Raw genomic sequence first — 27687 nt, forward strand, 5'->3', positions numbered from 1 at the left:
GAGCATCGAAAAGGTAGTACCCATGGAAATGCTGATGCAATGTCACGAAGGCCATGTAGTTTGGAATGCAAGCACTGTTCAAAGGCCAAGGCTAAAGAAGACATTATAGATGTCCGGCTAATGACTATAACGTGTACGGATGAATAGGACAAGGAACAACTAAGGAAGTGTCAGCTAGAAGATACAGATCTGTCACATGTTATGCAAGGGCTAGAACGAAACGAAAGACCAAGCAGAGAGGAGATGTCAGCAGAGAGTCCCATTGCGAAGTCATATTGGGCTCAGTGGAACAGTTTAGAATTGATATCCGGTTGCTTGCATCGAGTATGGGAGAGTGAGGATGGTCAATGCAAGAAGAAACTGATAGTTGTTCCCAGAAAGAGGATTCCTGACGTGCTCAGCGAGCTGCACAATGGTCCAAGTGGAGGTCATCTTGGAATCACGAAGACACTCGAGAAAATTAAGCAGAGATTCTATTGGGTTGGTTGCCGTCAGTCGGTCACCGAGTGGATTGCCAATTGCGAGGTATGCAACAGAGCGAAAGGGCCCAAAACCCGAAGTCATGGCCAGATGAAGCAGTATATTTCAGGTGCACCCTTTGAAAGGATCGCCATGGATGTCACAGGTCCATTTCCTACTAGCAACCGCGGAAACAAATACGTACTGGTGTTTATGGATTATTTCAGTAAATGGCCAGAAGTATACCCAATCCCAAACCAAGAAGCAGAAACAGTAGCAGAAGTGGTTAAAAACGAATGGGTTGCAAGGTATGGTGTACCAATGGAGTTACATTCTGACCAAGGCAGGAATTTTGAATCAGCTGTGTTCCAAGAAATATGCAAGAAGTTGGGAATTCGAAAAACACGGACAACTGCATTGCATCCTCAGTCCGATGGTATGGTGGGACGTTTCAATAGAACATTGGAGGAGCATTTAAGAAAAGTAGTAGACAAGTACCATAAGGACTGGGATACACACATATCATTATTCTTGATGGCCTACCGATCGGCAGTACATGACACAACGGGCCAAACTCCCACAAAGGTAATTTTTGGCAATGACCTTCGACTGCCAGCTGATTTGAAGTATGGGATAGATGCCGATGCGGAGAGGAATGTCAAGAAATCCACTGATGTCTTGAAGGAAGAGCTGAGAGAGATACGCGATCTGGTAAGGCAACGAGCAAAGATTATGAGTGACAAGATGAAAGCGAGGTACGATAAAGCAATTAATTCGGAAGGGTTTCAGGAAGGAGATTTGGTGCTGCTATACAACCCACAACGAAAAAAAGGTTTGTCCCCGAAATTGCAGTGTAACTGGGAAGGCCCATACAAAGTTGTAAAACGGATCAACGATGTAGTTTACCGCATACAAACAACTACCAAACCACGAACCAAAATGAAAGTGGTTCATTTGGAAAGATTAGCAGCGTTTAGATCGAGAGATTTGTCTGATCGGGACGATCAGACTTAGGTGGAGGGCAGTGTCACGGATATTAGCATCACTAAGCTATACCATCACTAAGGCCATGCTAAGCAGTATTTACGTCAATAATCAAATCAAGTATACACATATATAAGGCAGCCGAGAGAGATGTCACACACAGATGCATTTACTTATACGCCTATGTGTAATCGAGAGACTGTAAACTACAAACATTCACATCAATAATTCAATCATTATGTATCTACATAAACGAATAAATAATTGCGTCTACACATATGTACGTATACGAGCAGTGGAGCGGCAATGCACAAACACATGCATATATCTTATCTGAGTTGTCACAAGAGAGGGCAATAATTTTGTTCCTTATTTCCAAGCAAATTTGCAACTAGCCTCCCATCAGCATGGCTTCAGAAAACTCCATAGCACTACCTCCGTGCTAAATGCCATTAGCACCCAGATAAATTGCGGTTTAAATCAAAACCCCCACCATAGAACAGTACTCGTAGCGCTAGACCTATCAAAAGCTTTTGATACGGTCAACCATGGCTCGTTACTGCAAGACCTGGAAGGGTCTACCCTTCCCCCATGTCTTAAAAGGTGGACCGCAAATTATCTGGGTGGTCGGCAGGCATCGGTGCTATTTAGAAACGAAACATCAAAGCCAAGGAGAATTAAACAAGGGGTGCCACAGGGTGGTGTCCTATCCCCACTTTTGTTTAATTTCTACATATCTAAGCTACCTTCACCACCGGAAGGAGTCACAATCGTTTCCTACGCCGATGACTGCACAGTAATGGCCACAGGCCCAGACCCACAGATCGATGAGCTATGCAATAAAATAAACGGCTACCTCCCTGATCTCTCCAGTTTTTTCGCCTCGCGAAACCTGGCATTATCACCGACTAAATCTTCCGCGACCTTATTTACAACATGGACGTACCAAATGTCGACCATTTTGAACATCCACGTCGATGGCTCTACGCTACCGACTGTCCTACACCCCAAAATCTTGGGTGTGACGTTTGATCAGGATCTACATTTTGGTGAGCACGCAGCCGCAATTGTTCCGAGAATTCAGAGCCGTAACAAAATCCTCAAATCCCTTGCTGGCAGTACCTGGGGAAAAGATAAAGAAACGCTCATGACTACATACAAAGCAATTAGCCAGCCGATTACGTGCTACGCGTCACCCAAGCCTAAAAATTACCCACTGGAAGAAGCTACAGGCCTGTCAAAATACTGCTCTCAGAATTGCCACGGGCTGTCTTCTAATGTCCCCAGAACACCATCTACATAATGAGGCGAGAATACTCCAAATCAGGGAAAGAAACGAGATGCTGACCAAACAGTTCCTGTTGAATACCCAGAAACCTGGGCATCCCAACAGACATCTGATTGACGAGCCAGCACCGCCTAGGGGCTTAAGGAGTCATCTCCGTAAGCATTTTGAAGAAATACGGCATCTGAGAACACAGCCGTATGAAGCGAAAAAACACAAGCAGGTCCTTGGTGAACTCCACAAACAGGCGTCGGACCTTTATGCCGGGAATTGCCCGGTGAACCCAGTACTTGAAGAAAAATATCCAGAACTCGCAGAAGAGGAACGCATACTCCCCAGGGAAACGCGTGTCACTCTTGCTCAACTTCGTTCTGGATACTGTAACAGGTTAAACTCTTACCTATCCAGAATCAACCCCGACATACAAAATGTATGCCCCGCTTGCAATGTGTCCCCACATGACACCAACCATCTCTTTAATTGTAATGTGGAACCAACGCCTCTAACACCCCTTTCCCTATGGTCCACCCCTGTTGAAACAGCAAGTTTCCTTGGACTCCCGTTAGAGGATATTGATGACAGTTTGTGATCGGTCGCGTCTGTTAGGTGGGGCGAAGCACTGCTATAACAACAACAACAACAACAGGGCAATAATTTGTGCACATAGTTGTGGCTGGCGATTTTGTAGCCGAAACTAACTAGTAAGTTCTGGAATGGAAAAGCCTAGAATTATGCAATTAGAAATCAAAAAGTATAAAAGGCGCGACAGTAAAGGCGAGGAGTTTGAGTTTGATTTGAGTTGTCAAGCAGTTACGAATAAGACGATATCTAGCGAGCAATAGCAGTATTATTTTGAAAGTCAGTTTCATTTAAGCTATCAGTTTGGTTATTAAGCTATTCGTTGTACAGTTTGAATGTTATTGTGAAGTATTTTAATAAAGGCCATTTTTCCATTATTCAATATTGGAGTTATTTATTCAACAGTTTAGCGATACGAACCTAGCAAAAGGGCAAATAAGAGGATTTGCAGCAAATTCGTTACAATATGGTTTGTTCAGAAGTTTCATGTTGCTAGCAGCACAGTATCCATAGATAGGTAACGCGTATTCAGCTCTGGTAACTTGAATTAGAGTATTACAACGAATGAGGCTGTGCCTCGAACTTAAGTACTTAATAATGTTAAGTCTAGAAACTAAGCTTTTTCTTAAAGCTAGGCATTGTTTTTTGAAATTAAACTGTTTATCGAAAACAATGCCTAGTATTTTATGTTCATCGACAAATTTTATTTCTATATTATCTACGTACAATGTAAACATTTTACACTTCTTCTTTCTACAAATATGCAACAATTTACATTTTTCGGTTGACAAAATTGCTCCCGAGGATTTTCTCCAGTTTTTTACATCGTTTAATACGTTCAAATACAAAGATTTCAGTTTGTTCAAATCTGTTAGCTTAGAATAGATTATGGCATCGTCAGCATAGATAGAATGCTCAATGCTACTATACATGGATAGAGTTTTGCTCAATTGTTCAAATGCAATGATGAAAAGCATTACCGAGAGAGGAGATCCCTGGGGTATACCGTTGTGCAAAGGAGAGACGTTAAAACGTTCTGAGTTTACTGTGACTCGAAACTTGCGAGAAATCAAAAAGGCTTTTACCATGTTAAAAGTCTTTTGACCTACTCCTCAAGTTGCGAGTTGTTCCAAAACCACATGTGCACCGATGCGGTCAAAGGCTCTTTCGAAATCAGTTGCCAAGATGGTAACGTGATTTCGGAACGAAAGAGCGTTTGATACATAGTGTTGAAGGTGCAGCAGGATATCAGTTGTGATTTGATTTTTTTGGAATGCCACTTGGTTAGCGCTAATAAGTTTGTCTTTCGCGACATACCACCGTAGCCTACTTGCTATGATTTTTTCGAAAGTTTTTGCTATACAGGGCAAAAGGGAGATTGGTCTATATCCCGATATGTTGGTAGCTTATTGGGCTTGGGGATGGGTAATACCATTGCTGTACGCCAGCTTTGGGAGTATACTCCTTTGTCAAAAATGTCGTTGTATAGAGCGAGTAATCTCTCTTTTACGGTTGGAGGCAAATTGTGAAGCATGGGGTAGTTTATGCGATCGTTACCTGGGTATTTACCCTTGAGCCCATGTAGCGAGTTCTCTAGCTCCAGACTTGTTATCTTTGAATCTATTTGAATTGCGGCGTATGAAATGTTGTTTGGAATGTAGTCATAACTGCTGAAATGATTTTTCCTTGAAACGAAGTCAGGGTGGAAATTGCAGTCTTCGGATAAATTAGACCAGATAGTACCGAAATGATTTGCTATTTCTAATGGCAATAGAATATTATCGGACCCGTTTTTTATAAGTTTAATTGATTGGTCTTTGCTATTACCTGTAAGCGTTCTGATATCTGCCCAAATTTTTTTTGTGGAAGTGTTTGGGTTTATTTTTTTGGTCAGTTCTCCTAAGCAAGAACGTTTAGCTTCTAGAGCAGCTTTTTTATACTCAGTTGAGCAGAGCTCACAGAGTATATTAAGTTTGATTGGATAACGCTTGGTTGTACATATATAAAGGAATCGAGATAGATATAGACTTCCATATATCAAAATAATCAGGATCGAAAAAAATTTGATTGAGCCATGTCCGTCCGTCCGTCCGTCCGTTAACACGATAACTTGAGTAAATTTTGAGGTATCTTGATGAAATTTGGTATGTAGGTTCCTTAGCACTCATCTCAGATCGCTATTTAAAATGAACGATATCGGACTATAACCACGCCCACTTTTTCGATATCGAAAATTTCGAAAAACCGAAAAAGTGCGATAATTCATTACAAAAGACCGATAAAGCGACGAAACTTGGTAGATGAGTTGAACTTATGACGCAGAATAGAAAATTAGTAAAATTTTGGACAATGGGCGTGGCACCGCCCACTTTTAAAAGAAGGTAATTTAAAACTTTTGCAAGCTGTAATTTGGCAGTCGTTGAAGATATCATGATGAAATTTGGCAGGAACGTTACTCTTATTACTATATGTACGCTTAATAAAAATTAGCAAAATCGGAGAAGGACCACGCCCACTTTTAAAAAAAATTATGTTTTTAAAGTAAAATTTTAACAAAAAATTTAATATCTTTACAGTATATAAGTAAATTATGTCAAGATTCAATTCCAGTAATGATATGGTGCAACAAATTACAAAAATAAAAGAAAACTTCAAAATGGGCGTGGCTCCGCCCTTTTTCATTTACTTTGTCTAGGATACTTTTAACGCCATAAGTCGAACAAAAATTAACCAATCCTTTTGAAATTTGGTAGGGGCATAGATTTTATGGCGCTAACTGTTTTCTGTGAAAATGGGCGAAATCGGTTGATGTCACGCCCAGTTTTTATACACAGTCATCCGTCTGTCCTTCCGCATGGCCGTTAACACGATAACTTGAGCAAAAATCGATATATCTTTACTAAACTCAGTTCGCGTACTTATCTGAACTCACTTTATCTTGGTATGAAAAATTAACGAAATCCGACTATGACCACGCCCACTTTTTCGATATCGAAAATTACGGAAAATGAAAAAAATGCCATAATTCTATACCAAATACGAAAAAAGGGATGAAATATGGTAAGGTAATTGGATTGTTTTATTGACGCGAAATATAACTTTAGACAAAACTTTATAAAATGGTTGTGACACCTACCATATTAAGTAGAAGAAAATGAAAAAGTTCTGCAGGACGAAATAAAAAACCCTTAAAATCTTGGCAGGTATTACATATATAAATAAAGTAGCGGTATCCAACAGATGATGTTCTGGGTCACCCTGGTCCACATTTTGGTCGATATCTGGAAAACGCCTTCACATATACAACTACCACCACTCCCTTTTAAAACTCTCATTAATACCTTTAATTTGATACCCATATCGTACAAACTCATTCTAGAGTCAACCCTGGTCCACCTTTATAACGATATTTCGAAAAGGCGAACACCTATAGAACGAAGGCCAACTTCCTTTTAAAAATACTCATTAACACCTTTCATTTGATACCCATATCGTACAAACAAAGTCTAGAGTCACCCCTGGTCCAGAAAGGCCCACTCCCTCTTAAAATATTCATTAACTCCTTTCGTTTGATACCCATATTGCACAAACGAATTCTAGAGTCACCCCTGGCCCACCTTTATGGCGATATCTCGAAACGGTGTCCACCTATGGAACTAAGGATTACTCCCTTACCCCTGGTCCACCTTTATGGCGATATCTCGAAAGGGGGTCCACCTATAGAACTAAGCCCCACGCCCTTTTAAAATAATCATTAACACCTTTCATTTGATACCCATATCATACAAACAAATTCTAAAGTCACCCCTGGTCCACCTTTATGGCGATATCTCGAAAAGGCGAACACCTATAAAACGAAGGCCCACTCCCTTTTAAAAATACTCATTAACACCTTTGATTTGATACCCATATCGTACAAACAAAGTCTAGAGTCACCCCTGGTCCAACTTTATTGCGATACCTCGAAAATGCGTCCACCTATAGAACTAAGGCCCACTCCCTCTTAAAATACTCATTAACTCCTTTCGTTTGATACCCATATTGCACAAACGAATTCTAGAGTCACCCCTGGCCCACCTTTATGGCGATATCTATAGAACTAAGGCCCACTCCCTTTTAAAATACTCATTAACACCTTTCGTTTGATGCCCATATTGTGCAAACAAATTCTAGGGTCACCCCTGGTCCACCTTTATGGCGATATCTCGAAACGGCGTCCACCTATGGAACTAAGGATTACTCCCATTTAAAATGCTCATTAACACCTTTCATTTGATACCCATATCGTACAAACGCATTCTAGAGTCACCCCTGGTCCTTCTTTACGGCGATATCTCGAAAAGGCGTCCATCTATAGAACTTAGGTCCACGCCCTTTTAAAATACTCATTAATACCTTTCATTTGATACCCATATCGTACAAACGCATTCTAGAGTCAACCCTGATCCACCTTTATGGCTATATCCCTAAATGGCGTCCACCTATAGAACTATGGTCCACTCCCTCATAAAATACTCTTTAATGCCTTTCATTTGATACACATGTCATACAAACACATTCCAGGGTTTCCCTCGGTTCATTTTCCTACATGGTTATTTTCCCTTATGTTGTCACCATAGCTCTCAACTGAGTATGTAATGTTCGGTTACACCCGAACTTAACCTTCCTTACTTGTTAAATTTCGCTTTTGCTTTATTATACAAGGCAAGATGTTCTGGGCATCTTTTTCTTTTATAGTCGTGCCATAGTCTTTGCTTTTCTTCTCTTAACTTTAGCAGATCAGTATTCCATCACGGTAATGTGGATTTTACCTTTCCGGGCTTTGTTTGCGGGATAGAAATATTGGCTGCCGATCGAATAATTTTCCGCAAGTTAGCAGCTTCTTTGTTCACATTATTGGATCTGTCAGATCGGTTTGAGAAAACATTGCAGTTCTGCTGAAAGGAAGACCAGTTCGCTAAGTCTGTTTTAAACTTGATCTTGGTTTTGGTTATGTTAGTTTGATGTGATATTTTCATGCGGATAGTTATTGGGAAGTGGTCACTTCCGTGCAAATCTTCAAGTATATTCCGGGATAGCTTTGAAACTAGAGCAGGGGAACACAGTGTTATATCCACGTGTGTGAATGTTTTATGTGTGAGCAAAGATTATGAGTGACAAGATGAAAGCGAGTTACGATAAAGCAATTAATTCGGAAGGGTTTCAGGAAGGAGATTTGGTGCTGCTATACAACCCACAACGAAAAAAAGGTTTGTTCTCGAAATTGCAGCGTAGCTGGGAAGGCCCATACAAAGTTGTAAAACGGATCAACGATGTAGTGTACCGCATACAAACAACTACCAAACCACGAACCAAAATCAAAGTGGTTCATTTGGAAAGATTAGCAGCGTTTAGATCGAGAGATTTGTCTGATCGGGACGATCAGACTTAGGTGGAGGGCAGTGTAACGGATATTAGCATCACTAAGCTATACCATCACTAAGGCCATACTAAGCAGTATTTACGTCAATAATCAAATCAAGTATACACATATATAAGGCAGCCGAGAGAGATGTCACACACAGATGCATTTACTTATACGCCTATGTGTACTCGAGAGACTGTAAACTACAAACATTCACATCAATAATTCAATCATTATGTATCTACATAAACCAATAAATAATTGCGTCTACACATATGTACGTATACGAGCAGTGGAGCGGCAATGCACAAACACATGCATATATCTTATCTGAGTTGTCACAAGAGAGGGCAATAATTTTTTTCCTTATTTCCAAGCAAATTTGCAACTAGCCTCCCATCAGCATGGCTTCAGAAAACTCCATAGCACTACCTCCGTGCTAAATGCCATTAGCACCCAGATAAATTGCGGTTTAAATCAAAACCCCCACCATAGAACAGTACTCGTAGCGCTAGACCTATCAAAAGCTTTTGATACGGTCAACCATGGCTCGTTACTGCAAGACCTGGAAGGGTCTACCCTTCCCCCATGTCTTAAAAGGTGGACCGCAAATTATCTGGGTGGTCGGCAGGCATCGGTGCTATTTAGAAACGAAACATCAAAGCCAAGGAGAATTAAACAAGGGGTGCCACAGGGTGGTGTCCTATCCCCACTTTTGTTTAATTTCTACATATCTAAGCTACCTTCACCACCGGAAGGAGTCACAATCGTTTCCTACGCCGATGACTGCACAGTAGTGGCCACAGGCCCAGACCCACAGATCGATGAGCTATGCAATAAAATAAACGGCTACCTCCCTGATCTCTCCAGTTTTTTCGCCTCGCGAAACCTGGCATTATCACCGACTAAATCTTCCGCGACCTTATTTACAACATGGACGTACCAAATGTCGACCATTTTGAACATCCACGTCGATGGCTCTACGCTACCGACTGTCCTACACCCCAAAATCTTGGGTGTGACGTTTGATCAGGATCTACATTTTGGTGAGCACGCAGCCGCAATTGTTCCGAGAATTCAGAGCCGTAACAAAATCCTCAAATCCCTTGCTGGCAGTACCTGGGGAAAAGATAAAGAAACGCTCATGACTACATACAAAGCAATTAGCCAGCCGATTACGTGCTACGCGTCACCCATATGGTCGCCAAGCCTAAAAATTACCCACTGGAAGAAGCTACAGGCCTGCCAAAATACTGCTCTCAGAATTGCCACGGGCTGTCTTCTAATGTCCCCAGAACACCATCTACATAATGAGGCGAGAATACTCCCCATCAGGGAAAGAAACGAGATGCTGACCAAACAGTTCCTGTTGAATACCCAGGAACCTGGGCATCCCAACAGACATCTGATTGACGAGCCAGCACCGCCTAGGGGCTTAAGGAGTCATCTCCGTAAGCATTTTGAGGAAATACGGCATCTGAGAACACAGCCGTATGAAGCGAAAAAACACAAGCAGGTCCTTGGTGAACCCCACAAACAGGCGTCGGACCTTTATGCCGGGAATTGCCCGGTGAACCCAGTACTTGAAGAAAAATATCCAGAACTCGCAGAAGAGGAACGCATACTCCCCAGGGAAACGCGTGTCACTCTTGCTCAACTTCGTTCAGGATACTGTAACAGGTTAAACTCTTACCTATCCAGAATCAACCCCGACATACAAAATGTATGCCCCGCTTGCAATGTGTCCCCACATGACACCAACCATCTCTTTAATTGTAATGTGGAACCAACGCCTCTAACACCCCTTTCCCTATGGTCCACCCCTGTTGAAACAGCAAGTTTCCTTGGACTCCCGTTAGAGGATATTGATGACAGTTTGTGATCGGTCGCGTCTGTTAGGTGGGGCGAAGCACTGCTATAACAACAACAACAACAACAGGGCAATAATTTGTGCACATAGTTGTGGCTGGCGATTTTGTAGCCGAAACTAACTAGTAAGTTCTGGAATGGAAAAGCCTAGAGTTATGCAATTAGAAATTAAAAGTATAAAAGGCGCGACAGTAAAGGCGAGGAGTTTGAGTTTGATTTGAGTTGTCGAGCAGTTACGACTAAGACGATATCTAGCGAGCAATAGCAGTATTATTTTGAAAGTCAGTTTCATTTAAGCTATCAGTTTGGTTATTAAGCTATTCGTTGTACAGTTTGAATGTTATTGTGAAGTATTTTAATAAAGGCCATTTTTCCATTATTCAATATTGGAGTTATTTATTCAACAGTTTAGCGATACGAACCTAGCAAAAGGGCAAATAAGAGGATTTGCAGCAAATTCGTTACAATATGGTTTGTTCAGAAGTTTCATGTTGCTAGCAGCACAGTATCCATAGATAGGTAACGCGTATTCAATTTTAGATATTATTAAAGCTCTGGTAACTTGAATTAGAGTATTACAACGAGTGAGGCTGTGCCGCGAACTTAAGTACTTAATAATGTTAAGTCTAGAAACTAAGCTTTTTCTTAAAGCTAGGCATTGTTTTTTGAAATTAAACTGTTTATCGAAAACAATGCCTAGTATTTTATGTTCATCGACAAATTTTATTTGTATATTATCTACGTACAATGTAATCATTTTACACTTCTTCTTTCTACATATATGCAACAATTTACATTTTTCGGTTGACAAAATTGCTCCCGAGGATTTTCTCCAGTTTTTTACATCGTTTAATACGTTCAAATATAATGATTTCAGTTTGTTCAAATCTGTTAGCTTAGAATAGATTATGGCATCGTCAGCATAGATAGAATGCTCAATGCTACTATACATGGATAGAGTTTCGCTCAATTGTTCAAATGCAATGATGAAAAGCATTACCGAGAGAGGAGATCCCTGGGGTATACCGTTGTGCAAAGAAAATGCGTTAAAACGTTCTAAGTTTACTGTGACTCGAAACTTGCGAGAAATCAAAAAGGCTTTTACCATGTTAAAAGTCTTTTGACCTACTCCTCAAGTTGCGAGTTGTTCCAAAACCACATGTGCACCGATGCGGTCAAAGGCTCTTTCGAAATCAGTTGCTAAGATGGTAACGTGATTTCGGAACGAAAGAGCGTTTGATACATAGTGTTGAAGGTGCAGCAGGATATCAGTTGTGATTTGATTTTTTTGGAATGCCACTTGGTTAGCGCTAATAAGTTTGTCTTTCGCGACGTACCACCGTAGCCTACTTGCTATGATTTTTTCGAAAGTTTTTGCTATACAGGGCAAAAGGGAGATTGGTCTATATCCCGATATGTTGGTAGCTTATTGGGCTTGGGGATGGGTAATACCATTGCTGTACGCCAGCTTTGGGGGTATACTCCTTTGTCAAAAATGTCGTTGTATAGAGCGAGTAATCTCTCTTTTACGGTTGGAGGCAAATTGTGAAGCATGGGGTAGTTTATGCGATCGTTACCTGGGGATTTACCCTTGAGCCCATGTAGCGAGTTCTCTAGCTCCAGACTTGTTATCTTTGAATCTATTTGAATTGCGGCGTATGAAATGTTGTTTGGAATGTAGTCATAACTGCTGAAATGATTTTTCCTTGAAACGAAGTCAGGGTGGAAATTGCAGTCTTCGGATAGATTGGACCAGATAGTATCGAAATGATTTGCTATTTCTAATGGCAATAGAATATTATCGGACCCGTCTTTTATAAGTTTAATTGATTGGTCTTTGCTATTACCTGTAAGCGTTCTGATATCTGCCCAAATTTTTTTTTGTGGAAGTGTTTGGGTTTATTTTTTTGGTCAGTTCTCCTAAGCAAGAACGTTTAGCTTCTAGAGCAGCTTTTTTAAATTTCGGTTTTGCTTTATTATACAAGGCAAGATGTTCTGGGCATCTTTTTCTTTTATAGTCGTGCCATAGTCTTTGCTTTTCTTCTCTTAACTTTAGCAGATCAGTATTCCACCACGGTAATGTGGATTTTACCTTTCCGGGCTTTGTTTGCGGGATAGAAATATTGCCTGCCGATCGAATAATTTTCTGCAAGTTAGCAGCTTCTTTGTTCACATTATTGGATCTGTCAGATCGGTTTGAGAAAACATTGCATTTCTGCTGAAAGGAAGACCAGTTCGCTAAGTCTGTTTTAAACTTGATCTTGGTTTTGGTTATGTTAGTTTGATGTGATATTTTCATGCGGATAGTTATTGGGAAGTGGTCACTTCCGTGCAAATCTTCAAGTATATTCCAGGATAGCTTTGGCACTAGAGCAGGGGAACACAGTGTTATATCCACGTGTGTGAATGTTTTATGTGTGGAAAAATGGGTTGGAGACCCATCGTTCAAGACTATAAGATCTTCACTTAGGATATAGTTTTCGACTGTTTTGCCTCTTTCATTTACAACATCCGAGCCCCATAATGGGCTCCATGCATTGAAATCACCGACAATCAGGGCTGGTGAAGTTAAGTTTTGGGAAATCGAGAACAAGTCGTTTGTAGAAAAGCTTTGGTGGGGCGGGATGTAAGCGTTAATGATTGAGAAAGTAAAGTCTAAGGTGACTTCAATTACCACTGTTGCAATGGATGAGTTTGTCTGTATAGCTTTGTGGGGGATATTTTTTTTTATAAGTATCGCAATGCCTTGGTTGGCAGAGTTATTTGTTGAGAGATTTTCAAAATAGCCTACATATTGTTTAGGCTGGAATGTATTTTTGTTTTGTACGAGAAGTGTGTCTCTTGGAGACATATTATATCGGGATTCAATTCTTTTATAAGCAGTTGAAGTTCGATGTAGTTATTGATGTAACCTTTCATATTCCACTGTAATATCTTCATATTAGGTGGGGTAGAAGGAACAGAGCAATAAAGAATTTAAGAGTGGGACGAAAGAGATTATATGTCGTCGACATACATGTCAAGTTCGATTTGGTCGTTTGATTTTAAATCTGTGTTTTCACTTGGAGAAGTGATTGTGTTGAAATCGTAATTAGATGTGTTATTAGTAATAGTATTTGTTTGTAGCCAAGTAAAGAGAGGGCTAGAAGAGAAATTTGACTGATTAAGAGATGTGGGTTCGATGGTGGTTTTGGGCTCTGATGGTTGTTGTATTGTATGTAAGATATGGTTTTTGTAGGTGGTTGTGCTCGATAGTTGAGCATTTGTGGGGTTTGAGAGAGGAGTGATTGTGGTGCTTTGGTTCTCTGATGACATTATTGTAGATGTTGATATATTTTGTTCAGTATTATTGTTGTTGGCGAATGGAGAATTTTTTGTGGCTTGTGTGCTTTCCGAAGGTGGGTTGACTTTGATCATTTTTGTTGTTTGGCTTGCTAAGGCGGACGCATAGGATTGAAGGGGGGGAAGAGAACCTGCTTGCGATTTATGAATTTGCCTTGCTTCACGCATAGAACCCTTTTTTGTTGTTTTATTTTTAGAATTTCTTTTTGTTGAATACATTTTGTGCATTCTTTTGATGATGCTGGATGTTTTTCAGCACAGTTTGGGCAGTATGTGCGAGTACAGTCTTTTGGGGAGTGTGGTGCTAAGTTACAGTTAACGCAAGCAGCTTCATTATTGCATCGTTTTGCCGTATGTCCCAGTAATTGATAATTCTTGCAGCGCATGGGATTTGGAATATATTCCCTTACTTTTACTGAATGCCACGATATGTCTAGTTTTTCGGGGAGATGATAGCGGTCAAAAGAGAGGAGGACTACTCCGTTGGGGTGAGGCTTACCTTCGATGAATTTCGGGAATTTATAGGCCGAGACCACACCTTGTTCACTTAATTCTTGGACAATTTCCTCTTCCGAGACTTTGTTTAGATAAGGAGCGTATATGGTGCATTTTGTTAAGTTCAATGTGTCATGGAGACTACATTGACCATGAAGCTCTTTAGCTGATAGGAATCGGTCAGCCACAGATTTATTTTTCACAAGCAGTAGCAAATTACCATCGCGGAGTTCCGTTATGGAGATAACTTCTTTGCTAATAAGGCGGAGTGAACGCTGGATGGCAAAGCAAGAGAATTCTGATAGAGGTTTTTTGTCATCCACTGAGGCAATTACCATAAATCTGGGGTTGGGGGTCTGCACTTTAGAGAGTTCTGGGAAAGTATCTAGTAATATGTTCATAACACGTTTTTTTTCTTTTCGGGGCCGGCTGCCAATAAAGCAAACCGGTTATCTCCAAGATTAGGGGGCCCGGGAGGCATTATCTCCAACCTATCACACCTTATCCACTAAACCGTGAATTTTTTTTTTTCACCAAGCACACAAGAACGAATGTAATGAGGGAGAAAGAAAAATAGAAATAACACGCGGTTTCGCAATAAGCGCACTAAGCAGAGAGGAAAACACACAATAAATCGAACCGATCGCTGCGAGTGTTAGTCGGAGACTGATTAAGATTTTATAAGAGCAAGATATATGGAATTTGTTGTGCAGATTGAATAGAAATTGAATTTAAGGACATTGAATTTGAACGAGGGAATTATTCGAAAATGGATTGAGCTTGATTAGAGAAGTTATGCAGAATTGCAAGACAAGTTGAGAGAGTAAAGCTGAAAGAGTTATCCGATAATTTAACGAAAACCTGAATTTTGATTATAGAACTTAATTTAAGTCGAGTTCAAAAGGAAATTATGGAAGTACTTTTAAAGGAGATTTATGAAAATATAAGAAAATTGTGAAAGTATGTATTTTTGAAAGCTTTTAGATTTTATAATTATATAATTGGCTAGCGAATACTTATTGCAAAAGGCTTTAGTTAGTGAATTTTATTGAAATACTAAAGTTAGTGATTAGGTAATGAAAAGAAAGATTCAAAAATATTTACTTTACGCTTTTGTTGTCCGCAAATCCAAATCCAATGATTGGAATTAGCTGAACATTTTTCATGCAAAACGGGAAGTGGGAATTGGAATTCACATGCAATTTAAAAGATGTTGAATATTGTTTACGAGTATATTTATTGAAATGTAAAAATTTTTAATTGTACAGAATGTGAGAAAAAATTTTAATTTGAAATGTATGGCAAAAATTACAATTTTTAAATGAATTTTTATTATCTAAATGCAAAATTTGGGGAATGGAAAATAATTTTATATAAGGTTTGAAACGGACGCACCGCTTTTATCAAAGTTGTATGGTTTTATTTTTATAGATACGGGCGCAGCGCATCTTTCCAAAATGGTAATATTAATGTCCTCGGACGCACCGGGATTTAAAAAATTTATGTCATATTTTTTCACGGACGCACTTAAGAAAAGCAAAAAAAAATTTTTTTCTTTTTTTTTTTGACGGAGCCCACTGTAGGGCAGAGTGGGACTAAACTAATGAAAACTTTTATGAAAATTTATTGAATCACAATTGTTTGAATAACGGAAAGATCGAATGAAGTTTTTAATGCAGTTTTTGTCCGACCCTGTCCTACAGTGCCTACCTATGGTTTTACACATACATATATCTATGTATGTATGAGTATGTGAGTTTTAATAATTTTTTTTTTTTTGTAAGTAATTTAATTTATCATGATTGTTTAGCGACCTATTAAATGTTACCTTTTTACTTGCTGGCTCGAGGTCATATAAATAAAAACAAGGTGTTTATATTTTGTGCCAATATATTTCGATTACACATTATTTATATGACCTCGAGCCAGCAAGTAAAAAGGTAATTTAATTTAACTTTGACTATAATGCAAAATATTTTTATAATAATTATGAAAAGTGAATGAAATATGTTTTAATTTCGATATAAAAATTGAAAAATGTAATTTTTAAATGTATGTATTAAATATGAAAATATGTATGAAAAAATTTATTTCGCCATACCAATTGCTGCTTGATTTGATTTACCGCTGTATGTTCTGCTGCTGCGCTTCCTCTTCTGCTGCTGATGGCGTCGCTCGTTTTCCGCTATTTTATCGTGTACTAAAGTGCGTGGCGTGGCTAAAGTGCCGTTTTTCACTAAGGAATTTTTTCCCAAGGTTTTGATACAGTTTGCCAAAAACGTGTATTTGAGTTTTTGTTGTTTTTTTTCATGTAATTTTTTTCTAATTTATGTATTACTTCTGCTTGCCATTAGTTTGTTTTATTATTAATTTCAAAAATTTCTTATTATTCCGTCTTTTATTAAGTTTTTGTATTATATGCACGTATTTTCCTGTTAAAAGTTTTTATTTCTTTGCACAAGCCACTGCCAAAAACCACCACCACTGCCATGTACCATTATAAATAATTTATGTATATGTTTATTTGTACATTTTTTTAAATTTGTAACTTTAATATTTTTGAATATATATTTGAATATATCCAAATTTCCAAATTTTTGTAGATTTTTCTTAATTTTTTGTTTAGTTCTTTTTGTTGGTTTTTAATGATTTCAAATTCTTTTTGTAGATTTTTCTCAGGTTTATATTTTTTTTAATGGTTTTAAATTTTATATATTTTGTGTAAATGGTTTTTTTGTTTTTTTTTTAATTTTTGTATTTTTTTTTTGTAGACTTTTAAATGTTTTTTTTTTAATTTTTTTTGTAATGGCTTTTGATCTTTTTTTGTATTTTTTTTTTTTTTGATTTTGAACTTTATTTTTTGATTTTATATTTTTGTAGAATTTTTAAACTTGTATTTTTTGTATATTTTTCAATGTTTTTAAAAATTTTTTTAAGGGTTTTTGTAAATTTTGTATTTTTTTTTCAAATTTTTATATTTTTTTTGTAATGGTTTTTAATAATTTTTGTTGTTATATCGGCCTACTGATTTTAAGATCGCGGGTTCGAATCGAGCTCAAGGCCTTACAATAGTTTTTTATCATTATTATTGTTATGATAAATTTTTTCTTAATTGAAAAAATTTTTAAATTAGAATAGAAGAAAGAAAAAATTTTAGACAACTGCCAAAGCTCGTTGTATAGATCCATTTCGGGAACTGCTAAATTCCTTCATCGGCAACGTTTAGGCTCCGCTGCTATAACCATTCAGCCACCACAGCGGTTTTTTGTTTGTCTTCATTAATCCTACTTCTATTCTGGTTCGTGCCAATTGATATTCACAACACTGCGACATCTGTTGCAGAATGGCTGTGAAAATTGGACTTGTTTGTTGGCAATGCTGCCATAGTGTCATATTTTATTGACACTTTTTTCCCCGTGCTCTGGGATGTATTAACAATTTTTGTTGTTATATCGGCCTACTGATTTTAAGATCGCGGGTTCGAATCGAGCTCAAGGCCTAACAATAATTTTTTATCATTATTATTGTTATGATAAATTTTTTCTTAATTGAAAAAATTTTTAAATTAGAATAGAAGAAAGAAAAAATTTTAAACAACTGCCAAAGCTCGTTGTATAGATCCATTTCGGGAAGTGCTAAATTCCTTCATCGGCAACGTTTAGGCTCCGCTGCTATAACCATTCAGCCACCACAGCGGTTTTTTGTTTGTCTTCATTAATCCTACTTCTATTCTGGTTCGTGCCAATTGATATTCACAACACTGCGACATCTGTTGCAGAATGGCTGTGAAAATTGGACTTGTTTGTTGGCAATGCTGCCATAGTGTCATATTTTATTGACACTTTTTTCCCCGTGCTCTGGGATGTATTAACAATTTTTGTTGTTATATCGGCCTACTGATTTTAAGATCGCGGGTTCGAATCGAGCTCAAGGCCTAACAATAATTTTTTATCATTATTATTGTTATGATAAATTTTTTCTTAATTGAAAAAATTTTTAAATTAGAATAGAAGAAAGAAAAAATTTTAGACAACTGCCAAAGCTCGTTGTATAGATCCATTTTGGGAACTGCTAAATTCCTTCATCGGCAACGTTTAGGCTCCGCTGCTATAACCATTCAGCCACCACAGCGGTTTTTTGTTTGTCTTCATTAATCCTACTTCTATTCTGGTTCGTGCCAATTGATATTCACAACACTGCGACATCTGTTGCAGAATGGCTGTGAAAATTGGACTTGTTTGTTGGCAATGCTGCCATAGTGTCATATTTTATTGACACTTTTTTCCCCGTGCTCTGGGATGTATTAACAATTTTTGTTGTTATATCGGCCTACTGATTTTAAGATCGCGGGTTCGAATCGAGCTCAAGGCCTAACAATAATTTTTTATCATTATTATTGTTATGATAAATTTTTTCTTAATTGAAAAAATTTTTAAATTAGAATAGAAGAAGCCTAAACGTTGCCGATGAAGGAATTTAGCAGTTCCCGAAATGGATCTATACAACGAGCTTTGGCAGTTGTCTAAAATTTTTTCTTTCTTCTATTCTAATTTAAAAATTTTTTCAATTAAGAAAAAATTTATCATAACAATAATAATGATAAAAAATTATTGTTAGGCCTTGAGCTCGATTCGAACCCGCGATCTTAAAATCAGTAGGCCGATATAACAACAAAAATTGTTAATACATCCCAGAGCACGGGGAAAAAAGTGTCAATAAAATATGACACTATGGCAGCATTGCCAACAAACAAGTGCAATTTTCACAGCCATTCTGCAACAGATGTCGCAGTGTTGTGAATATCAATTGGCACGAACCAGAATAGAAGTAGGATTAATGAAGACAAACAAAAAACCGCTGTGGTGGCTGAATGGTTATAGCAGCGGAGCCTAAACGTTGCCGATGAAGGAATTTAGCAGTTCCCGAAATGAATCTATACAACGAGCTTTGGCAGTTGTCTAAAATGTTTTCTTTCTTCTATTCTAATTTAAAATTTTTTTCAATTAAGAAAAAATTTATCATAACAATAATAATGATAAAAAATTATTGTTAGGCCTTGAGCTCGATTCGAACCCGCGATCTTAATGGTTTTTAATGTTTTATATTTTTTTTGGTAATTTTTTGATTTTAAACTTTTTTTTGTAATATTTTTCGATTTTATAAATTTTGTAGAAAATTCATCTTGTTATTTTAATTAATTTACACTTTTGTTGGGAGGTTTTCCTTCTTCCGGCCACTCGCCGCCTTTACAGGGCTTCGTCCTGTCACGGTCGCCATATCGAGGATCCATTTTGGTGGATCCGCCAAAAATGTCCTGCGCGCACACACAGAGCTACGCACACGCACTTTTCCTTTTAATTCCTTCTTTTTTAAATTAGTAAAAATTTGTTTAGTTTTTAAATATAGTTTTCTTTTATTTAAAACTTTTAGTTCTTTAACACTTTTTGTTTCTTTTATTGTCACTTAGCTTTAGTTTAAGTTTTACTGTTACGCTAAGTGCGTAAATATATTTTAATAAAGTGATTTTTATCACAACTTACGCGGCGGCCGGTTCACTTCGAACTGAAAACTGCCACTAACGCAACTCTGTAGCTAGGTAACTTTTCTTTACGGTGCTTAGCAACGAAATTAATGATGGCGTCGAAATTAATCATGGCGTCGAGGAACGGCAGTTTCAACCAATCAGAAACTCTCCGTGTTGCTCGACTCCAACAATTTTAGTGATGCCAAGTGCATCTGATGTATGGTTGCATCTTGCACTTTTCTAAAGAGGGTTGCCAGCTGCAATTTATTTTAATGCAATTTACTATGGCACTACAATTACTCTATTTGTCTTTAATTAATAGAAAAAGCTTTTTGTAAATTCGAAAATCTGTACAACTATCGAAAAGGCCACCTGTCGGACGCATTATGTTCACAAAACCCCCTGAGTACAAAGCTCCAAATGCTCAATTGTCGCGTTGTTCAAATGTTTCATCTCTACATATATATATAATTGTACACGCCAAACGGTGAGAGAACTACTGCTTCGCTCATTTTCAGTTCAAATGCATTGTCGCGTTGCTCAAATGTTTCATCTCTACATATGTATATATTAATACCCGCCAAACGGTGAGAGAACTAATGCTACACTCATTTTCAGGACAAATAAAATATTGTTTCCCATTGTTGCCAATTACCTATATTGGTCTGTACCAAAATCCTTAAAAAATTGTAAAATAATTGTTAGCGCACAAAAAAACTTTAAAGAGAAGTAATAACTTAACCGGCCTATTTTTTTGGACAAATTTTACTTACACGTAAAAGCATAGGTCTTTATTTAACAGATTATTTGTTTTTCATTTTAGTTCCTTTAAAAGAAATGAAATCAGAAATAGTGAGTCAACCTTTGGTCAAACTCACTAAATTTATTTGACCCAAATATTTTTTGCATTCCAGATTTTATGTTCATTTTAGATATAGCACGTCTTATAGTGAACAAAAAATAAATAAATTTGCTACAAAGATATTACATTAAAATTTGTATATTGCCTTTTATGCTTATTTATTTTGATATTTCTTATTTTATTTTATTATATTATCTTTTATCACGTATATTAAATTTGCTACAAAGATATTACATTAAAATTTGTATATTGTCTTTTATGCTAATTGATTTTGATATTTCTTATTTTATTTTATTATATTATCTTTTATTTCAACTTAGTTTATTATTATTTAAATGCAACTTGATTGAATCGGAAAATTTCACGTTGTATATTAAACGAAAAAACGACCCAAAAACGTTTTCGATTTTAGGTCGAAATATTGCATAGGCAGTATATTACCTACTATATTTATTATTAGGCTAACTTTGTTGGATTATATGCCCATTAATTGGATGCTTAGATCCCATAATCCTAATTTGTGTATGTCGCTTAAAGTTATGAAATCAATTTTATTTTAGTAAATATGTTTGCGTGAATAATTTCAATGTTTTTCTTTTCTTTCTAATTTATTCTGCTTTGTTATACCTTAGTATTATTTCCCCGATACATATCGTAGCCGATTTAGAACAAGGGATACAAGAAATTGACGATGAAAGAGAAAAATATATGGCTAGGAGTAATCTCGCTGCAAAAATGAACACATACCAAAACAAACTCAGAAACAGTGCAAAGGAAAAATTTTTACTAATGATATACGCCGACACCAAAAATTCATTAACCAACACAAACATGACATAATAGTAACAAAGGCAGACAAAGGCAACACAACTGTATTAATGTATAAAAAAGACTATGAACAGAAAATGGGGCAGTTGTTAAATGCCAAACAAACGTACAAAACTATAAGAAGTGATCCCACCCAAAAGTTACTGCGGAAAAATTATTTAATTATAAATTACTGTTTAAACAGAAAAAAATCAGCGTAAAAGAGAAATACAAATTGACATAATCAGCCGCCAATGCACCGAGATTGTACGGACTTCCTAAGACACATAAACCAAACTTACCTCTTAGGCCAATTCCTCGTCCACGAACGTACCTTGTTTCAGTTTATCTAAATATATTGGAAATATTTAAAAAAATATAGTATCGGAAGATTACAACCTAAAAAAACTCTTTCCAACTTAGAAATCAAATAGGAACATTCAAATTCTAGACGACGAAATGCTAATCTCTTTTGACGTTATATCCTTATTCACCAACATTCCAATACACCTAGTCATACGTACCATCATACAAAAATGGAATAAATTAGAAGAGCATACAAATATTGCAAGAAATCAATTCCAGAAGATTCTTGAATTTTGTCTTCAGGACAACAACTATTTTACATACAATAATACTTTTTACCATCAAATTTATGGTATGCCCATGTGTAACCCATTATCCCCAACGATAGCTGATATCGTACTTGACAAAATTTTGGACGACAGATTAGCTGAATTGAAAGGCAAAAACATACATGTCAAATACATAAACAAATATGCAGACGACATATTTGCAATAGTAAAGATAAAGGACGTGGAAGACATACTAACTACTCTAAACGCGCAGCATACCAAACTACAGTTCACGAAAGAAGAAGAGAACAATGGCAAGATTGCCTTCCTAGACGTAGAGATACATCGGAGAAATAGAAAGATTGCATTGATTTGGTATGCAAAAACTATTGCATCGGGTAGAATAATAAACTACCACTCAAACCATCCATGGAAACAAAAAACAAATACTGCAATTAGCCTAATTCGGAAAATGAAGATTCTAAGCGACAATGAATTTACAGCAGAAAATAATGAAAAAATAAGAAATATTCTTTCCAAAAATAGCTACCCGGCTGCACTCGTGAAAGGGCTCATGGAAACGACAATAAATAATATTAAAAGTTCGAATAACAACGAAAATACACAGCAAGAGAATTCAACAACAAAAAAATATATTGGCGTTACATACGTACCAGGGTTGACAAACAATCAAACACTGAAAAGAATTGTTGAAAAGGAAAACATAAGTTATGCTCTCAAACCACATAGCACGCCAAACAAAATATTTACCAAAACTAAAGATAGAATTCAAAAAGAAGATCAGAATAATGTGGTATATGAAATAAAGTGTAAAGGCAATGAAAATGATGAATGCAACAAGAGCTATGTTGGCACTACAAAAAGAGCGTTGGGTATAAGACTACATGAACATGAAATGGACGCCAAAAATAAAAAGGATACAACAGCACTTGCAAAACACCTGACAAGCAACAATCACACAGCTGATTTCACCAACGCTAAAATATTGGACATAGAGCGAAAAGAAAAACGACAACTAACACTGGAAACCTTACGTATACAACAACAGCTGAGAAACGTCATAAAATTCAAAGAAGATATAAACAACACAAATAGTGCATATACTGCGGTAATAAAATAAAATTAATAAACTTGGCAATCAAAATGGAAAAGAACTGTGATATATTTTTAAATTAATGTTTAATGTACTGGTGTTAGAAATGTTATATGTATTAATGTTTTTGTGATGTTAGAAAATCATATACAAAGTAAGGAGAAACTTACGGATTTAGTTACATATTTTTGCAAATACCATTACATGGTGAGCCAACACGCAATGAAAATATATTATATTGAGAGAAAATTATTAAGTGTGTTTATAACTAATTGCTATTTTCAGGTTTATTGCTAATAAAAACAGAATACTCTGAAGATGGCGCTGTCGCGTCGAAACGCGTAGGTATGAAAAAAATAATAAATTTTTGTTTTATTACCAAAAAGCGGCCGAAGCAGCTCTCTATGCAAAAAAAATTAGTATTATATCGTTCACAGAAATGGGGTGTTGAGAAATTTAATACAAATTAATTACGTACATAGATCTCAATGGGAATCCCAACGTTAAATATGCGAATATTAGAATCTTCATATTTCCACAATGATAACATTAAAACCCGGAAAAAAGTCTAAGTGCACTTACTGCGTTTTTATATGGAACTGTTTATTCACTTCACGTAATTTTTTCGTACCTTAAGTACTTTATTCTTTTTTCTTTCATTTAAATTTTTTTAATAAACTCTTCCCTCTTTCTCATTACATAATTTTTTTATATTTTTATTTTTTATGAAGTTATCCTCTATTCTATTCGAAATTTTGGTTTTGTGTCACACTTATGTACATACTACATATGTATTTATACAAAATTAATCTCGATAAAGCGCCAATTGCATACCTAACAGGTGGCGTGAAATAAGTTAATTCCTTTAGCACATTTCTTCGTTTTTAACTAAAAGTTCGTGTTTTTAGAATTATGACACAACTAGCCTTTACCCGCGGCCCCGTCCGCAAGGAGAAAATTAAATATATGGGATATTCACATTAGCCTGCTTATCAAGTTATCTGTTTAAAAAGATGTTTCTGTCCAATACATTTTATTTTTGTAATTGAGTAAAAAAAGAACTAAATGAGCTGATAACCTGACAGGATCCCCAAATGATCCCGAAATTATCCAGAAAAATCCACGAAATGACCCCGACGCTATCGCGGACAGATGCCGAAAACCATTTAGAAATGCCACGGAAGGGCCTCCAAAAGTTCCCGGAATAGTCCCAAAAAACCCGAAATGACAACGGCACGATTCTAGACTTATCCAGAGAACCACAAAGAAATGATGCCTGAAGGGTACCAAAATGATCCCGAAATAGTCCCGAAAAAGTTCCGAAATGACCCTGACGGGCTCCCGGACGGTTCTCAAAAACCATCCAGAAAATATCCAGGAAGGGTCCTTAGGGGATCCACGACGGATGGCGAAAACCATACAGAAATGATTCCGGAAGGGTCCCAAAATGATCCCGTATTAGTCCTGAAAAAGTCCTGAAAAGACCCCAACGGGATCCCAGACGGATTCCGAAAACTATCCAGAAATGATGCCGGAAAGGTCCTCAAATGATCCCCTAATAGTCCCGAAATGACCCTGACGGGATCTCGAACGGACTCCTAAATGACCCTGACGGGATCCCGGACAGATCTCGAAATCCATCCAGAAATGATCTTGGAAACCCAAAATAATCCCGAAACAATATCTGAAAAGTCCAGAAATTACCCCGACGGGATCCCTCACGGATCCCAAACACTATCCAGAAATGATGCCGGAATGTCCTCAAAAGATCCCCTAATAGTCCCGAAATGACCGAAAACCATCCAGAAATTATGCCGGAAGGGACCCCAAATGATCCTGAATACCATACAGAAATGATGCCGGAAAATACCCCAAATGATCCCCAAATAGTCCCAAAAAAGTTCCGAAATGCCCCGGAAGGGATCCCGGACGGATCCCGAAAACCATCCAGAAATTATGCCGAAAGGGTCCCCTAATGATCCGATACCAGTCGATAAAAAGTCCCGAAATAACCCCGACGGGATGCCGGACGGATCCTCAAAATCATATAGAAATGATGCCGGAAGGTACCCCAAATGATCCCGAAATAGTCCCGAAATGACCCTGGCAGGATCCCGTACGGATCCCGAAAACCATCCAGAAATGATGCCGAAAGGCTCCCCTAATTATCCCGTATTAGTCCCGAAAAAGTCCCGAAATGACCCCGACGGGATTCCTAACGGATCCCGAAAAGCATCCAGAAATAATGCCGAAAAGGTCCCCAAATCATCCCGTATTAGTCAAGAAAAAGTCCTGAATTGACCTCGTCGGGATCCCGGATGGATCCCGAAAACTATCCAGAAATGATGCCGGAAGGTATCCCGAAATAGTCCCGAAATGACCCTGACGGGATCTCGGACGGATCCCTAAAACCATCTAGAAATGGTGCCGGAAGGTACCCCAAATGATCCCGAAATAGTACCGAAATGACCCCGACGGGATCCCGGGCGGATCCCGAAAACCATCTAGAAATGATGCCGGAAGGTACCCCAAATGATCCCGAAATAGCCCCGAAATGACCCCGGCGGGATACCGGACGGATCCCGAAAATCATCCAGAAATGATGCCGAAAGCGTCCCAAATGATCCCGTATTCGTCGAGAAAAATTCCCGAAATGACCCCGACGGAATCCCGGACGGATCCTCAAAACCATATAGAAATGATGCCGGAAGGTACCCCAAAGGATCCCGAAATAGTTCCGTAATGAACCTGACGGGATCCCGGACGGATCCCGAAAACCATCTAGAAATGATGCCGGAAGGTACCCCAAATGATCCCGAAATAGTCCCGAAATGACCCCGACGGGATCCCGAACGGATCCCGAAAACCATACAGAAATGATGCCGAAAGCGTCCTCAAATGATCCCGTATAAGTCGAGAAAAAGTCCCGAAATGAACCCGACTGGTTCCCGGACGGATCCCGAAAAGCATCCAGATATGATGCCGAAAGAGTCCCCAAATGATCCCGTATAAGTCGAGAAAAAGTCCCGAAATGACCAACACGGGATCCCGGACGGATCCCGAAAACCATCCAGAAATGATGCCGAAAGCGTCCCCAAATGATCCCGTATTAGTCGAGAAAAAGTCCCGAAATGACCCCAACGGGTTCCCGGACGGATCCCGAAAAGCATCCAGATATGATGCCGAAAGGGTCGCCAAATGATCCCGTATTAGTCGAGAAAAAGTCCCGAAATAACCCCGACGGGATCCCGGACGGATCCTCAAAATCATATAGAAATGGTGCCGGAAGGTAACCCAAATGATCCCAAAATAGACCCGAAATGACCCTGATTGGATCCTGGACGGATCCCGAAAACCATCTAGCAATGATGCCGGAAGGTACCTCAAATGAACCCGTATTAGTCGAGAAAAAGTCCCAAAATTACCCTGAAGGGATCCCGAACGGATCCCGAAAACCATACAGAAATGATGCCGAAAAGGTCCCCAAATGATCCCGTATAAGTCGAGAAAAAGTCCCGAAATGACCAAGACGGGATCCCGGACGGATCCCGAAAACCATCCAGAAATGATGCCGAAAGCGTCCCCAAATGATCCCGTATTAGTCGAGAAAAAGTCCCGAAATGACCCCGACGGGATCCCGGACGGATCCCGAAAACCATCTAGAAATGATGCCGGAAGGTACCCCAAATGATCCCGAAATAGTCCAGAAATGACCCCGACGGGATACCGGACGGATCCCGAAAATCATCCAGAAATGATGCCGAAAGCGTCCCAAATGATCCCGTATTCGTCGAGAAAAATTCCCGAAATGACCCCGACGGAATCCCGGACGGATCCTCAAAACCATATAGAAATGATGCCGGAAGGTACCCCAAAGGATCCCGAAATAGTTCCGTAATGAACCTGACGGGATCCCGGACGGATCCCGAAAACCATCCAGAAATGATGCCGAAAACGTCCGCAAATGATCCCGTATTAGTCGAGAAAAAGTCCCGAAATGACCCCGACGGGTTCCGGACGGATCCCGAAAACCATCGAGAAATGATGCCGAAAGGGTCCCCAAATGATCCCGTATAAGTCGAGAAAAAGTCCCGAAATGACCAAGACGGGATCCCGGACGGATCCCTAAAACCATCTAGCAATGATGCCGGAAGCTACCCCAAATGATCCCGTATTAGTCGAGAAAAAGTCCAGAAATGACCCCGACGGGATCCCTGATGGATCCCGAAAACCATCTAGAAATGATGCCGCAAGGTACCTCAAAGGAACCCGTATTAATCGAGAAAAAGTCCCAAAATGACCCTGAAGGGATCCCGAACGGATCCCGAAAACCACACAGAAATGATGCCGAAAAGGTCCCCAAATGATCCCGTATTAGTCGAGAAAAA

Source organism: Eurosta solidaginis, chromosome 1 (assembly GCF_040869045.1).
Source record: "Eurosta solidaginis isolate ZX-2024a chromosome 1, ASM4086904v1, whole genome shotgun sequence".
Taxonomy (NCBI): Eukaryota; Metazoa; Arthropoda; class Insecta; order Diptera; family Tephritidae; genus Eurosta; species Eurosta solidaginis.